The following is a 15,629-nucleotide window of genomic DNA, read 5'->3' as shown; positions in this document are numbered from 1 at the left end:
AGGGAGACAAAAGACCTATATGCAGAAAACTACAAGACATTGATGAAAGAAATTAAAGATGATACACACAGATGGAGAAGTATACCATGTTCTTGGATTGGAAGAATCAATACTGTGAAAATGACTATACTCCCCAAAGCAATCTACAGATTCAATGCAATCCCTATCAAATTACCAATGGCATTTTTTACAGAACTAGAACAAAAAATCTTAAAATTTGTATGGAAACACAAAAGACCCCGAACAGCCAAAGCAGTCATGAGTGAAAAAAACAGAGCTGGAGGAACCAGACTCCCTGACTTCAGACTATACTACAAAGCTACAGTAATCAAGACAATGTGGTTCTGGCACAAATACAGAAATACAGATAAATGGAACAGGATGGACAGTCCAGAGATAAACCCATGCACCTATGGTCAACTAATCTATGACCAAGGAGGTAAACATATACAATGGAGAAAAGACAGTCTGTTCAATAAGTGGTGCTGGGAAAACTGGACAGCTACATGTAAAAGAATGAAATTAGAACACTCCCTAACACCATACACAAAAATAAACTGAAAATGGATTAAAGACCTAAATGTAAGGCCAGACACTATAAAACTCTTAGAGGAAAACATAGGCAGAACACTCTATGACACAAAACACAGGAAGATCCTTTTTGACCCACCTCCTAGAGAAATGGAAATAAAAACAAAAATAAACAAGTGCGACCTAATGAAACTTCTAAGTTTTTGCACAGCAAAGGAAAACATAAACAAGATGAAAAGACAACCCTCAGAATGGGAGAAAATATTTGCAAATTAAGCAAGTGACAAAGGATTAATCTCCAAAATTTACAAGCAGCTCATGCAGCTCAGTATCAAAAAAAACCCCACCCAATCAAAAAATGGGCAGAAGACCTAAATAGACATTTCTCCAAAAAAGACATACAGATGGCCAAGAAGCACATGAAAAGCTGCTCAACATCACTAATTATTAGAGAAATGCAAATCAAAACTACAATGAGGTATCACCTCACACCAGTTAGAATGGGCATCATCAGAAAAGCTATAAACAACAAATGCTGGAGAGGATGTGGAGAAAAGGGAACCCTCTTGCACTGTTGGTGGGAATGTAAATTGATACAGCCACTATGGAGAACAGTATGGAGGTTCCTTAAAAAACTAAAAATAGAATTACTATAGGACCCAGCAATCCTACTACTGGGCATATACCCAGAGAAAACCATAATTCAAAAAGACACATGCACCCCAATGTTCACTGCAGCACTATTTACAATAGCTAAGTCATGGAAGCAACCTAAATGCCCATCAACAGATGAATAGATAAAGAAGATGTGATACATATATACAATGGAATATTACTCAACCATAAAAAGGAACGAAATTCGGTCATTTGTAGAGACGTGGATGGGTCTACAGACTGTCATACAGAGTCAAGTAAGTCAGAAAGAAAAAACAAATATCGTATATTAACACACATATGTGGAACCTAGAAAAATGGTACAGATGAACCACTTTGCAGGGCAGAAATAGAGACACAGATGTAGAGAACAAACATATGGACACCAACGGGGGAAAGTGGTGGCGTGGTGGTGGCGGGATGAATTGGGAGATTGGGATTGACAAATATACACTAATATGTACAAAACAGATAGCTAATAAGAACCTGCTGTATAAAAAAATAAAATAAAATTCAAAAAACAAATAAAATAAAATTGGTTGTGGTGATGGTTTCACAACTCTGTGAATGTAGTCAAAACCAATGAATTATATACTTTAAATAGGTAAATTGTATGGTATGTGAATTATATCTCAATAAAGCTGTTAGCAAAAATATAATAAGTAAATAAATAAAACAAAGGAAGGAGTAGAGCATGACTAAAGGGGAGCTATTTCAGATTTGGTGATAATTTCTCTGAGGTGGTAACAACATTTCAGCAAAGATGTGAATAATCAAAAGTAGAAAACTATACAAAGATGTAAAAGAGGGCCTTCAGAAGGAAACAAGTGTAAAGAAACTAAAAGGAAAACATCCTGATATGTTTGAGAAATAGCAAAAAGGCTGATGTTAGTAAGTGAATAAGTGGTAGGAAATGAGTCCTGAGAAGCAGACAAGGGCCAGGTCACACACAGCCTTGTAACACATGATAAGCAGTTTGGGGAGGTAATGGGTGCTTCAAGCAAGATAATGACATGATTTGATTTATATATACTAAACGCCACGGGGAGAAGAGACTATAAGGAAAGCCCTCCCCAGGCAGATTGTTCCATATGTTTGGAAAGTATTTCTCTGGGCTTTATCCAGGGGACAAACACCAGAAGCTCAAAATAGAGCAAGGACCGGGAAACTGATGAATACTCCAGGGACTCTTCCGTTCTTCATATTCATTTACTTGGAGTCTGGTATATTTCTGAAACTTCTACACATACTTTCCGATGTGATTTCTTCTCCTAGTTTCTCTATCAATCCAATTTCACTGTTTCCTATCTTTCAGAAATTCACTGAAGTCTATCAGCTGATGGCAATCTTTCTCAAGTACTACCTTTAAAAAAACTTACCTAACTTATCTACTAACACATTCACTCAGAGTCCTCTGTACTCTAGAGTCCTGCTAGGTAGACACAAATATCCAGCAGACCTGCACGCAACTGACCTCCTTTAAGGCTCCCTTTAAAGTAACCCTAAGAGAGCCTTTTAGCTCTCACAATTCAGGCATCAGCACAAATCACATTTCTGTGGCCAAAAAAACTGCAAACAACCATACCTTCTCTGCTGGACTTCCTGTGGACGGACAAAAGCCATCACCATGTTGGTTAACTCCCTCCATAAATAAACAGCCCAGCCAACTGACTGTGGTAAAGTTGGTGAATTCTTCTGGCTACTTTATTTGAGAGGCATGACTAACACATCATGGTACTGTCAGCTGTAAGAATATTTATAGCAACTTTACACTAAACAGAATACTATCAGAACTTACTGAGAAAGAATTTTTTAAAAAATATACTTAGGCTATACCAAATTCTTAACAGGAAAAAATATTTTATCAGGAATAGATTCTCCGAAAAGAACTGTTTTTACAATTTCTAACCTTACTTCTTGGAAAATCATCCTTTGAAGTTGTCTGTAAAATTATCCTTAATAAAAATTAACACAGGGCTTCCCTGGTGGTGCAGTGGTTAAGAATCTGCCTGCGAATGCAGGGGACACGGGTTCAAGCAACCTGGTCTGGGAAGATCCCACATGCTGCCGAGCAACTAAACCTGTGTGCCACAACTACTGAGCCTGCGCTCTAGAGCCCGCAAGCCACAACTACTGAGCCCATGTGCCACAACTACTGAAGCCCACGTGCCTAGAGCCCGTGGTCCACAACAAGAGAAGCCACCGCAATGAGAAGCCTGCGCACCGCAACAAAGAGTAGCCCCCGCTCGCTGCAACTAGAGAAAGCCCACGCACAGCAACGAAGACCCAAAGCAGCCAAAAATAAATAATAAAATAAATTAAAAAAAAAAATTTAACACAAACTTTTCCCCACAAGCTTCCAATAAAATTGGGAGATAGCGTTCCACAGGAAAAATTCCAAAACCACAGTATAAAGTATTGAGAAGGAATGAGTTCATCTGAATTAGAGTGTCTAAATGACCGTAATAATAATCCAACAGTTCTACTACATTCCTTCCAACCCTCTTTGGACCTCTCTTCAGTTTTTAGTAACGTGTCAGTCACAAAGCATAAGAGTTTCTCTAATGCATGGAGATCCAGACTCCATAAAACTCTCAGCCTCCAAAACTTTATCTCCACCCTCCTTTAATCTAAAGTTAACATTTCTAAGAGAATCACATTTTTTTCTATAGGTGCTGTGGCCTGACACATGGTATACTCCAACATGAATGTTCTATAAATGTGTCTATACTACCCATTTTCTAAAATCAAAATTCTATATAGCATTCTATATATCTATCCATCACATGTTTCTATCAATCCACTATCCAGTATTTGAACAAAACTTACTACATGCTATATTAACAGAACTGAGTCTTTTGGAATGCATGTCTTTAGCTCTCAGAACTATAAAATCTAGGTACAGATCTTTTATTAATATTTTACTTCGAATTTATTTATTCCTTCAAAACTCCATCAGCCAAAACACCATCACACATAATTTCAGTGCTGTCATTCAGTACACAGAGTAAAGAACAGTGAAGTAACTTTTAACACTTGCTATTTTACCCTTTTCAACATAATTCATCTCTGTAAGAGGCAGGCTTGGCAAGCTTGAAGCATGAACTCTGGAGTCTGACTCTTAGGTTCAAATCCCAGTTCTGGCACTGATGAGTGGTGTGGGAGCTTAGACAAGTTATTTAACTTTTCTGAGCCTCATTTACTTCATCTGTAAAATGGGAAAAATAATAATTAGTGTTTTCTCATAAACTTGTCATAGGTTTAAATGAGTTAATATCTATAAAGCTCTTAGAATAGTGTCTGGCACATAGTTAGGATGATATAACTGTTAAAGAAAAATAAAATAAAGAAATATCTCAGACATAAGCTAAACAGACTCAGGACAGAAATGTGGTCCTGAGTGAAAGTCAATTCATTAACTAGTTCCTCTTAGTTTTTCAAAGGGCAAAATATTAAAATTACTAAAGGTAAGGTCCAGGGACTTCCTTGGAGGTCCAGTGGTTAAGACTTCACCTTCCAATGCAGGGGGTGCAGGTTCAATCCCTGGTGGGGGAGCTAAGATCCCACATGCTTCACAGCCAAAGGCCAAAAAAACAAAACAGATGTAATACTGTAACAAATTTAGTAAAGACTTTAAAAATGATCCACATCAAAAAAAAAAAATCTTTAAAACAAAACAAAACAAAACCCAACAACAACAACAACAAAGGTAAGGTCCAAATAACAAGAGATTCCTGTGAGAGATTAAACAAGTTGGGCCTGTAGCTGATACTCTGTCCCTGGCTTTGATTCCAACACTCTGCACAAGAACTTCCTTCCAAGTCCTCAGGAAAGCTGTTTTCAAGCTCCTGGACAATAAAACATTGAGTATCAATCACGTCCTGTTACTTAGCAAATATGAACTCATCATGGTCACAAATACTTTCAGGAGATCCAACTGTGAGTTGTGAGTTACTAATAGCTAACATTTATGTAATGTTTTTTATGGGTCAGGCACTGTTCTAAGTACTTTACGTATATTAACTCTTTTAATCCTCTCAATAAGTCTATAAGATATGTACTGTTTACTATTATCACCATTTTACAGATGAGAAAACTGAAGCGTAGAGAGTAACTCAACCAAGGTCATATACCTAATAACTCACCAACGTGGAATTCAAGCCCAGGTAGCCTACCTTCAAAGCCTGAGGTTTTAAACCATAGCTTCATGCCTAAGTACAGAACATCACAGACAGGACTAATGATTTTAAAAAGCTGGCCAAGTTAAAAATATATGCTGGGACTTCCCTGGTGGCACAGTAGTTAAGAATCCGCCTGCCAATGCAGGGGACACCGGTTCGATCCCTGGTCTGGTAAGATCCCACATGCTGCGGAGCAACTAAGCCCGTGCGCCACAACTACTGAGCCTGTGCTCTAGAGCCTGCAAGCCACAACTACTGAGCCTGCGTGCCTAGAGCCCGTGCTCCGCAGCAAGAGAAGCCACCGCAATGAGAAGCCCATGCACTGCAACGAAGAGTAGCCCCAGCTCACCGCAACTAGAAAAAGCCTGCGCACAGCAACGAAGACCCAATGCAGCCAAAAATAATTAATTTATTTATCAAAAAAAAATGTATGCTATGTCATGCTACAGTCACCAATAGCCAGAACTCACAAGCCAGGTAATGAGAAGATACTAAGAAAGCCAGTTTTCTTCTTTATTCTTTCTCATTCTCGTTCTTCCCCCAGGCCTCCCAAATAAATATGAGTTAATACAAGAGAAATGCTTTAAATAGTGCCTGGCACATAGGAAGTGCTCATTACGTGTTAAGAGGAGGTAGTGGTAAAAACAGTAGTGTATGCCTGCTGACCCTGCCTCACTCTAATAGCTGTGATATGCTAGGAACTGTTGATATCTCTACCATCTTTCCCCCTTTATGATTAGAGGAAATGAAATCAGGATAATAAATAAATACGGTCCACTGTAACAAATCCTAATGACTCTTCAATTGTGTTACTTTGACCTGACTATATACACAGAAGGAAAACTGCTTCACTCCTTGGCTCTCTTTTCTTGGTTTACAAAGACTGGAATGGGGCCAGAAAAAAGCAGAATAAAGCAGCTTTGTAACCTTTTGACTAGTTGCCAAGAACAGAAGCAAGGTTTGTGAAAGGAACTTAATCAAACTAAACTTTGACTGTCAGATGGAAACTAGAAAAGGATTCTAATGATAAAAGCTCTACACATGACCAAGCGTTGTCAACCTCATGATTCTGTATCACTGCAGTTTTTTAAATGATGTGCCTAGACACAGAGTAAAGGACAGAGGTGACAGTAACAATAATTGGGGCAACAGGGTCTCCCTCTCTCAACTGTTCTGCACATTTAGGTTAAAAGATTAAGAAAATCAAGATATATTTCAGTGAAAAAAAAACTAACAAACCCAAACATCTCCAATTCCCAAAAAACAATATTGGAAAAAATCTAGCAGTCACTAGAATTTTTCAAACTGCAGGTTCAACACATTACTGGGTTATCACATCCATTTAGTGGATACCAACAGTTTGTTTTGAATGAAATGCAATTAAACAAAATAAACAGAAAACATTACAATGCATCACCAATAGTAAAAATAAATATTGTTTCATGAAATGTCTGTTTCAATTTTAAATATTAATATGTACATATATGTGTATAAGTACTGGATGACAATGAAAAATGCATCTTATAGTGGGGTTGTGATCAAAAAAGTTTGAATGCCATTTTCCAAAGACTTTAAGAAACTGACCAGGGACTTCCCTGGTAGTCCAGTGGTTAAGACTCCGTGCTCCCAATTCATGGGGGCCGGGTTTGACCCCGCTCAGGGAGACAGATTCCGCATGCCACAACTAAAGATCCCGCACACTGCAACTAAGACCCCGTGCAGCCAAAATAAATATTTTTAAAAAATTAAAAAATAAAAAAACTGACCAGTCAAAAAGGAGGGAAATATCCACTTCAAGCTACATATTAAAGAACACTCAAAGTTTTAGTGGTTCTCTAAATTACAGTTTTTTAAAGGCAAGCCTCTGAAAATGAACAAAAAAGGAAAAAGGAACCATCTGGGTAAGAATCAATAGTTTACCATAGTTATTCCAAATAAGCAACAATTCACCAAATGGGAGGTACCAAGACTAAATAAATATTACTAACAGGAGATAGACAGAAATGAGATAAAGCAAAGATTTTCAGTTCATCTAGCTATTAAATACCACACTAATATGACAGATGGTGCATAAGCAAAAGCTCTAGCACTCACTCTCAAGAACACTTATTTTTTAATGTTATCTAATCACTGCTTCCTAACCTATAGCAAAGTTAAAAACTGATGAAAAGGAAAAACAGATTTGAAAAACTCAGTGAAGTAATAACACACTGATTACTAGGGTATGTTTTTTAATAAGATATGTATGTACTCTTTTGTATCCTAAAATGTTCTCTAAATTCTGAAATATTTCAAGAAAAAGTCATACACACGCATTTTGGATTATGCTGTCAGTAAAGAGAGTGAGATTATCATATTAATACAATCAATCTAGTAGGGGAAAATTAACATCGCTGTGCTAAATTAAAACGCCCTCTTATTTTGAAAAAAGGAGGAACAACAGGTGAATCTGACCTAAATCTTTTTCAACTACTATGGAAACTAAAGAATAAGTTCAATTCCACCTAAGAGCTAATCATTCTAATTTATTCCCATAGTAACAGTGCTGATAGCAACAAACTACCAATTTTCCTAAATTCAGTAACTGTTACATTATTAAATTTCAGGTGAAAGGAAACTATTGAAATTTTAGAAAATAAACTGATTACCAAACCCACATATAAAAGAGAGTTGCTTTTGAAATAAAAATCAAATGTTTAAATCAAAGTAAAGAACATTCTAAATACCAGAAAGTAAATCATCATAGCAAAGCTTACACTTTTCACCTCAATAACAATACTTTTCTGACAGAGAAAAAAAAAATCAAGACAAAAGCTACTATTAAAAATCAGTGCACTTAATTAACATGTCTGAATTAATAAAGGGGGGTTAATAGTATATAAGAATGAAAATAAGTAGTATCCCTAACCAAGTGTCACTTCTGACTAGAAACAACGGTAGTTTTTTTGTTAACCAGATTCCATGATTTTCATGTGTATTCAAAAATACTCAGAAAAATAACTTCTTATCACATGTAAGTCCCAGGCTCTTCCATTAAGCTGCACTCAACTGATATAAAATCATCTCCTTCCCTTAGAGATGCAACAAAATTTTTAAATCTGGAAATAATAAAAGTACAAAAAAGAAATAGTAATATGATTAACAATATTCTAAATGATTATTTGCATTTTTATTTAAAAAGGAATTGTTTTATGAAAGTACACCTCCTCTTTTCTAAAGTAAAAATAAAAAGACTAATTTAAATATAATTCTCTAAACATGTTAGTCCTAAAGAAATGGATGCACTTAATTTTGTACAAATTTTCAAATCTCAAAATGAGACTAGAGGTAAGTCAGAAATTTCAGCTTTAGTCTTCTGTTTTATATTTCAAAGTTGCTAAATTCATATTGGGGACACTAAGATTTCAGAGTTCAAGACTATTACATAAATTTATTTAATATTCTGCAAATCAGAGAAAGGGAAAAAATTAATGTCAAGGGGTATACATTTTAGTAACATAGAATGCATTTTATTAAATAAACTGCCTTTTCTCCAAATAACTCAAAAGTAATTGACTTCCATATGATAATTTTTTTAAGAGGGAAGGATATGGATATTACTTGCTTTCTTAATATGTTGTTTTTGCCATCTAAGAAACCTAGGTGGTAAAGGGTTTGCAATTTGCCTTAAGCCAGCATTTATAAAAGGACCAGGTAAAACCCCTCTCTAAAGTTCCCAACCAAATGCAGTATTCTTCTATGTTTCAGAGAAATTGGATTTTTTAACTGTTTTAACCTATGAAGGAAGAAATCATTAAACTAGTAGAACTTTGTACAAAAAGGTCATGAACTCTGGAGCCAGAAAAACTAAGTTCAAATCCACCTCTCCTGCCAACTAGCTGTGTTACTTTGGGCAAATTGTGTAACTTCTGTGCCTTGGTTTTCTCATTTGTAAATGGAGATAAATATAGTACTTACTTCATAGTGTTGTAAGGATTAAAGCGTTAATACTATATGTAAGCCACTTGGTAATTCCTGGCACAGAGTAAGTGCTACACAAAATGTGCTTTTTTAAAAAAATTACTGCTTTACCACTACAGATTTTTACAGTTCAGTTGTGAAAAAGTTTCCCAAATGAAAATTATTTAATTGTATGTATAAAGAACATGACTTTATTTATATTAATTAAGCTGTGATACAGATTAATGCAAGAACCTTAAACTCAAATGATGAAATCACTGTTTTGAAAATAGAAAATCATAAAATCTAGTTAAAAAAATCATATGCCGTTGTACTGATAAGAATTGACACCTTTTTAGGATTAAATAAAGCTTATTTTCATTCTAATATGTTAAGTCTTTCTTTTTCCCTACACCCTGGTGATGCAGGTTATGTTTAGTCTTATAGTTTAATTCAGATATATACAAATAAAGTCAAATTCAGAATCTAAGTGTAAATGTCAGCCTTGTATAATGTCACCTAGTTCATATGAACTGTCTATATATGTAATATAACTGTACATAGTAGGTATCCAATAAAAAATTTGCTGAAAGGAATGTATTACAAAGATTATTACTATTTCCTAACTACTATAAAACTATTTGGTTTTATTTCCTAGGGAATAAAAACAAATTTAACTAGTACAAATATTAACCAAGCTAATAAGTTAAAGTGCATCCAACACAATCTGTAGCAAGATCTTTAAGATATTAAGCGCTGACCGCCTTGGGCTAATCTGTTAATTAACTTACAATAAGTCAGCACTATCTACAGTTCCTCTTCTGGTTTAAAATACTACTACATATTTAAAAGGGGAAAATAGCAAAGATAAATTTTATGAAGCCCATATTTCAAATATCCTTTTTAATATACTATAAATAATAGAGAAAATACCCTAATTATTTCTACATTTAATAATTAGATACCCTAGGACTTAGGTTAATGGGATCAAATAAAAACATCAAGATGATCAGGTCCCTGCTGTTTGCTGTGTTCTCTGCCAATAAAACATAATAAGGCAGTTTTTGCTTAAGCCATATATTCTGTACAAGAACATGCACCTGTATTTTTAAGTTAATCCGCAGATAGAAAGTCCACATATTTTTCCACTTTACTATAAATATTACAATTCGGCCCCTTGGTATAAACCAATTAAATGAATGTATTGGAAAAAAAAACTATTCTTAATATCCTTAAATACATTTGGAACTATTTCTATGTTGAACTATATTCTATGTTGAACAATTCTGAACTATTCTTCCTCCATTTAAATCACAAAGAAGTTAAAATATCCTGCTATTATATGCAGAACACAAAAATCTTTTAGACAACTACCAAAAAAGAAGTTCTATGAGCCTTTTGTCTGTAAACAAAACAAAAAGAATGAAGTCATGGAGTGGCTTAGGCAGATCACAGAAACCATCATACCGCGAGGTACAAATGACCAGGACACTGTAAAAATTTTAAATTTTTAAAACTGCATTTTCCTTAAAACATATCCTAGGGTTCAAGGATAAAACTTAAAGCATGTAAAACAAAGTACAGTAGCAAGTAAAATGACAAAAAATAACAATCAATCAAAAAAACCCTGCAGGCATAAAACTAATATGCATAAATGTATTTTAAATTGAGCCATCAGGGTTACAAACTAAGACTTTGCCAAACTAAAGCAGAAATTTTTATAGAAAACCGACAGTCATTCCTCTCCTGAGCTTTAAAAACACATACACTATGTTGTCTCTAGTGATATTTTTTCCTTTGGCAGCTAAGCATGAGGTGTAGGCTTTTCAGTAATTAGAAAGTCTATCACTGTTCTGTACAAACAATAGGACCATGAATACAACTGCTCCAATGAGACCACAGGATGTTCGTTTCATGTAAGAGCTTTTATGCAGAATTTGTATCATAATAGGCCAAAGAGATTTTAGAAGAAAAGAGAGAGAGACTCCCTAAGACTTTTCAACTTCTACTTCTGTACAACAGTTTCTTTCTGGAGTCCCTCTTTGAAGGCAAAATGACTTCACCTTGAATTTTAAATTCTGCATCATAGATTTCTTAACCTAAAACGTTTATTCCTATGACATAAATTTATTGAAATGAACCACTAAATACAATATTGTGCTCTCCAGCCTACAGCTTTGAAAGAACTAAAACCCATTTCTCTAACACATGAACAGGACTTATTTGTGAATAATGACGTTGGGGAAAACACCACCAATTTAAACCCTGATTTCCGTATTCTGTAAAATAAAGGGATAAGTTTGAACTCTTATGGTTCCCTCCAGCTGTGAACTATAGAAATCAATCTAGATTTAAACAGGCATGCTGAAGAAGTAAAAAGTTCAGAAATGAAAAAGGGTGAAAGAGGGCCTTGCAGCAATCCAAATATGGGTATGTATGTACAAAAAAAAAAGGGTCCACCAGCCTGGAGGTAAGAAAACATAAGAGTGTCAGCCCATATTCATTGGGGTTAGTTTTTAAAGATTGGGAAATGATGAGGCCAGGATGAACAGAAGCTAGAGTTTCCAATGTAGGTGCTGGGTTCGAGGAAGTACTACTAAGGAGCTTTCAAAAGGGCTTCCCTCAGCAGTGAAATAATTCCTGAAAGCCAACCAGAAGGGTCCTTCTCTGTGGCTTCTAGGACTAATACGGCCAAGCTCCAAAGTCCTTTGCTAAAAATAGCTGAAGGGATCAGCCCAATTTTGGAATACGCCAAGGTCTACGCTATGTTTGCATATGTATATGTCTCATATAATGAGGGAGACTTTTCTATAACTTATTAGTCAAAAGAAAAGCATATGCTAAAAGCTGTATTTATTCTGTTCACTGAAGTACTAAATTTTAGAGCACAATTTACATGAGAACAGAAACTGATCACACAAAAACATTTGTAATCAAATGCTAGAAATACACCATAAATATTGGAAAGACAAAAATAAAAATTATCCAACTCTGTGTCTCAAAATATACCTCAGATAACAAATTTTGGAAAACAGGACACTAACCCTTATTAAAACTAATCCCTTCATTTTAGAGATGACTAAAAGCCTACAGAGACATTTAAGAAATTTATGAGAAACTGAAGTGTCAAAATGAGAAAAAGATGGTTTCAAGACGGTGAAAACAGTAAAGAAAAAAAGAGTCAGAAGAATATGCTAAGTAATAAAGTAATGTAATGTCTGGTCTATGAAGAAAAACAGAAAACTTGTCAATACAGTAACAATGAAGAAACAATGTATAAGAAGCAAAGATAAAGATACACATGCACACTGAGTTCAACTAAAGAAAATGTACTTCGAAATTACTATAATGAACTCTAGCAGAAATTTTTTCAGTAACAGTACACTAAAATTTTTGTCAATAAGCTTAAAAGTCTGGGGCTAATAATCTCCCAAGAAACTCTGTCCTCCAACATAGCAACTGTCCTGTAAGTAAAGCCCATGCAGAAAACAGAGCTGATCATCCCAGAACATCCGCATTTTTGCCTCAGCTGTGCATATCCATTCTCATGGGACAGAGAACAAGAAAATGACAGAACGTCCTCATGACCTGTCGATTAACAAGATGACACAAGCCCAATCTACCAGCAATTCCGAGTGCCTGCCACCTGTTAGCCTGCTCTAGCGAAAGCCCCCAAAACTGTGCTCCAGCGAAGAACTGGGAACGCCTTTGTTGTTCCCTAACCATGGAAATTCAGTCTAACCCAGCGCCTTAAGGAAAACTTCCCCCAGGCCGGGTAAATCTGCCCAGATCCGGGCTTGGGCAAAGGCCTCCTCTAGCGAAGAAAAGGAGGGAGAACCCCAGGCGAAGCACAAATGTCACCTACTCGTCCCGGGAGGAGTAGGGGTCAAGGATGAAGGAAGTTGGAGAACCAGGACCTAGGACCCCAGAGAGAGACAGGCTCAGTTTCGCAGTGGAGCAGGGTGAGCACAACGAGGAGGTGGGCCGTCCTGCTGGGTGAAAAAACAGCAAGATCCCAGGATCAACAGTCGGGGAAGAGAGGTGCTAAAGTGAGAGTAGGGGCAAAACCGAGGGGCAGTGGCTTAGGTAAGCGCTGAGGCGAAAAGGCAAGAAACCAGGGCTTTTAAAAGGCGGATGAGGCGGAGGAAAAATAGCAAGGCGAGAGGTGAGCGGCGACAAAACAGGCTCAGCTGAGGGGAAAGAGGCGAGGCCGGCTTCGGGGGGAAGGAATGAAATGAGCTCAGGAAGCATTGCAGGGACAAGGGACAGGCAAAGAGAACCCCCACCCACAGGGACCGGGACACAACACTTGACCCGGCCCTCTACAGGCTGTACTCGACCGGCCGCACTCAGAACCTGTCGGGAGCGGAGACTCACCCAAAGGCTGCAGAGGCCCCACAGCAGGACATGGGGACCGGTCCAAACACACAGGAGAACCAAGCGGCTGCAGGAAACGGCGGCGTTAGTGCGACCCGGATGCGCATCCCTAGAAACCGGAAGTTGGCGGCCAGGGTCCTCACACAATCCACACCTCGTTCCAACAGAAGCCTTTGGGCGCATGTGTCAGGCCTCACGTGGAGGGGCGGGGAAGCGCCTAGACCCCGCCCACTCGACCGTCCCGGGAGCCCCGCCCCTAGTTACGGCCCTCCCGGCCCCTCGGTGGTGCTTGGGGCGGGTAGGTTGGTTCATGCGGCGCCTGGGTACCACTGAGGCCCAGGCAGCACCGGTAAAAAAAAAAATACTCAGCACTCATGTTTCAGGAAGGTGTTTTAAGTTGCGTGTAAATCCTGTCTCTCTAAAGCGAAAGTGAAATGTTGGACGTATTTGGTAGATTTAGAAAAACTGTGGGAGGAAGAATCGCTAGGAAATTATGGAAGGCACTTGGAGGGGAGGCTAGCCCAAGGTGATGGTTTTATTCCGGTATTAGTTTATTCCTAATATTGTATTGAGCTTCCAGTTAACTTCTGTTTCGTGCACAATATTTTATGTAATAATTTTATCAGAAACAAGGTTTTTAAATGCTTCGTTAACGTTAAATTACTACCCCAATATGGAAAAGGAGCAGGGTTGAATTAAGGTTTTGTGGGGGCCTGAAGTTTATTCAATTCGGGGGCTCTCTTTAAGTAAACCCACAATTACAAATACAATATTAGGTCTAAAAATGAATCTTTAGTGTTAGGAAAGAAATCACAAGTTAAAAAATTTCATAAATAACACAAAATCCAGAAAAAATAAACACTATTAGTTGATACACCTCTAAAGTACGTTTTTTTCCTACCTTTTTTGGCTGTATCTTCTTTGATCACCTTTTCCTATGACAATTTACTAAGCAATATCATTTACCAAGATCCTTGACTCCTGTCTCTGACACCATACATCTAAATCATCAGCAAATTCTTCAGGATCTACCTTTAAAATCTGTCCAGATTGTGACTATTTACTGCCTCTGTTGGTATAAGCCACAGTTAATGTGTGGCTGTTTGCTGTTTTTATACACTTGCCCTTCCAGGGTCTATTAACACAGCAGCAGTGGGCTTCTGTTAAAACCTTAATCAGATCAGGTCCCTCCTCCAGTGGATTCCTATTTCTAAGTGAAAACCAGAATCCTGCATAAGCCTAGAGGACCCTCAAGACTTGACACCCCCCAGTACAAATAACCTCATCTCCTACTCTTTCCATTAACCCTCTTTTCAAGGCACATTGGCCTCTTTGCTATTCTTCTAACCTGCACATAGACTCAGGGTATTTGTGCTTGCTGATCCCTCTGCCCAGAATGTTCTTCCTCCAGATAACTGCATCTTTCACCCTATCACTTCTTTTACATCTTGGTTCAAATGTCACCCTCTCAATGAGAACTTTCCTAACACTATATTGAAATTAAAGTATTACCCACAAAAATAAACTCAAAATGGATTAAAGACCTAAATGTAAGGCCAGACACTATAAAACTCTTAGAGGAAATCATAGGCAGAACACTCTATGACATAAATCACAGCAAGATTCTTTTTGACCCACCTCCTAGAGACATGGAAATAAAAACAAAAATAAACAAATGGGACCTAATGAAACTTAAAAGCTTTTGCACAGCAAAGGAAAACATAAACAAGATGAAAAGACAACCCTCAGAATGGAAGAAAATATTTGCCAATGAAGCAACTGACAAAGGATTAATCTCCAAAATTTGCAAGCAGCTCATGCAGTTCAATATCAAAAAAACAAACAACCCAATCCAAAAATGGGCAGAAGACCTAAATAGACATTTCCCCAACGAAGATATACAAATTTCCAAAAAACACATGAAAGGATGCTCAACATCACTAACAT

General features: G+C 37.1%; 1 protein-coding gene across 5 annotated transcripts in view; it reads right to left on the bottom strand.

Annotated features, from left to right (window-relative positions):
* EYA3 (EYA transcriptional coactivator and phosphatase 3) overlaps positions 1–13,797 on the bottom strand; it is a 104,504-nt gene extending 90,707 nt beyond the window's left edge. For 2 of the 5 annotated variants that reach the window (XM_027109479.1, XM_027109487.1), the window contains exon 1: positions 13,683–13,795. The gene's annotated coding sequence lies outside the window, so the exon portion shown is untranslated. Of the gene's footprint in view, positions 1–4,233; positions 4,391–13,682 lie in introns of those variants that run through there. The other 3 variants (XR_003433360.1, XM_027109488.1, XM_027109481.1) reach the window with 3 other exon arrangements.
* Between the last annotated feature and the right edge of the window lie 1,832 nt (positions 13,798–15,629).

Source organism: Aethalodelphis obliquidens, unplaced genomic scaffold (genome assembly GCF_003676395.1).
Source record: "Aethalodelphis obliquidens isolate GAN/ISIS:26980383/991018 unplaced genomic scaffold, ASM367639v1 scaffold9, whole genome shotgun sequence".
In the NCBI taxonomy this organism is placed as follows: domain Eukaryota; kingdom Metazoa; phylum Chordata; class Mammalia; order Artiodactyla; family Delphinidae; genus Aethalodelphis; species Aethalodelphis obliquidens.
The sequence above is the reverse complement of the archived record's forward strand: the minus strand, read 5'-3'. Positions and strand labels throughout refer to the sequence as shown.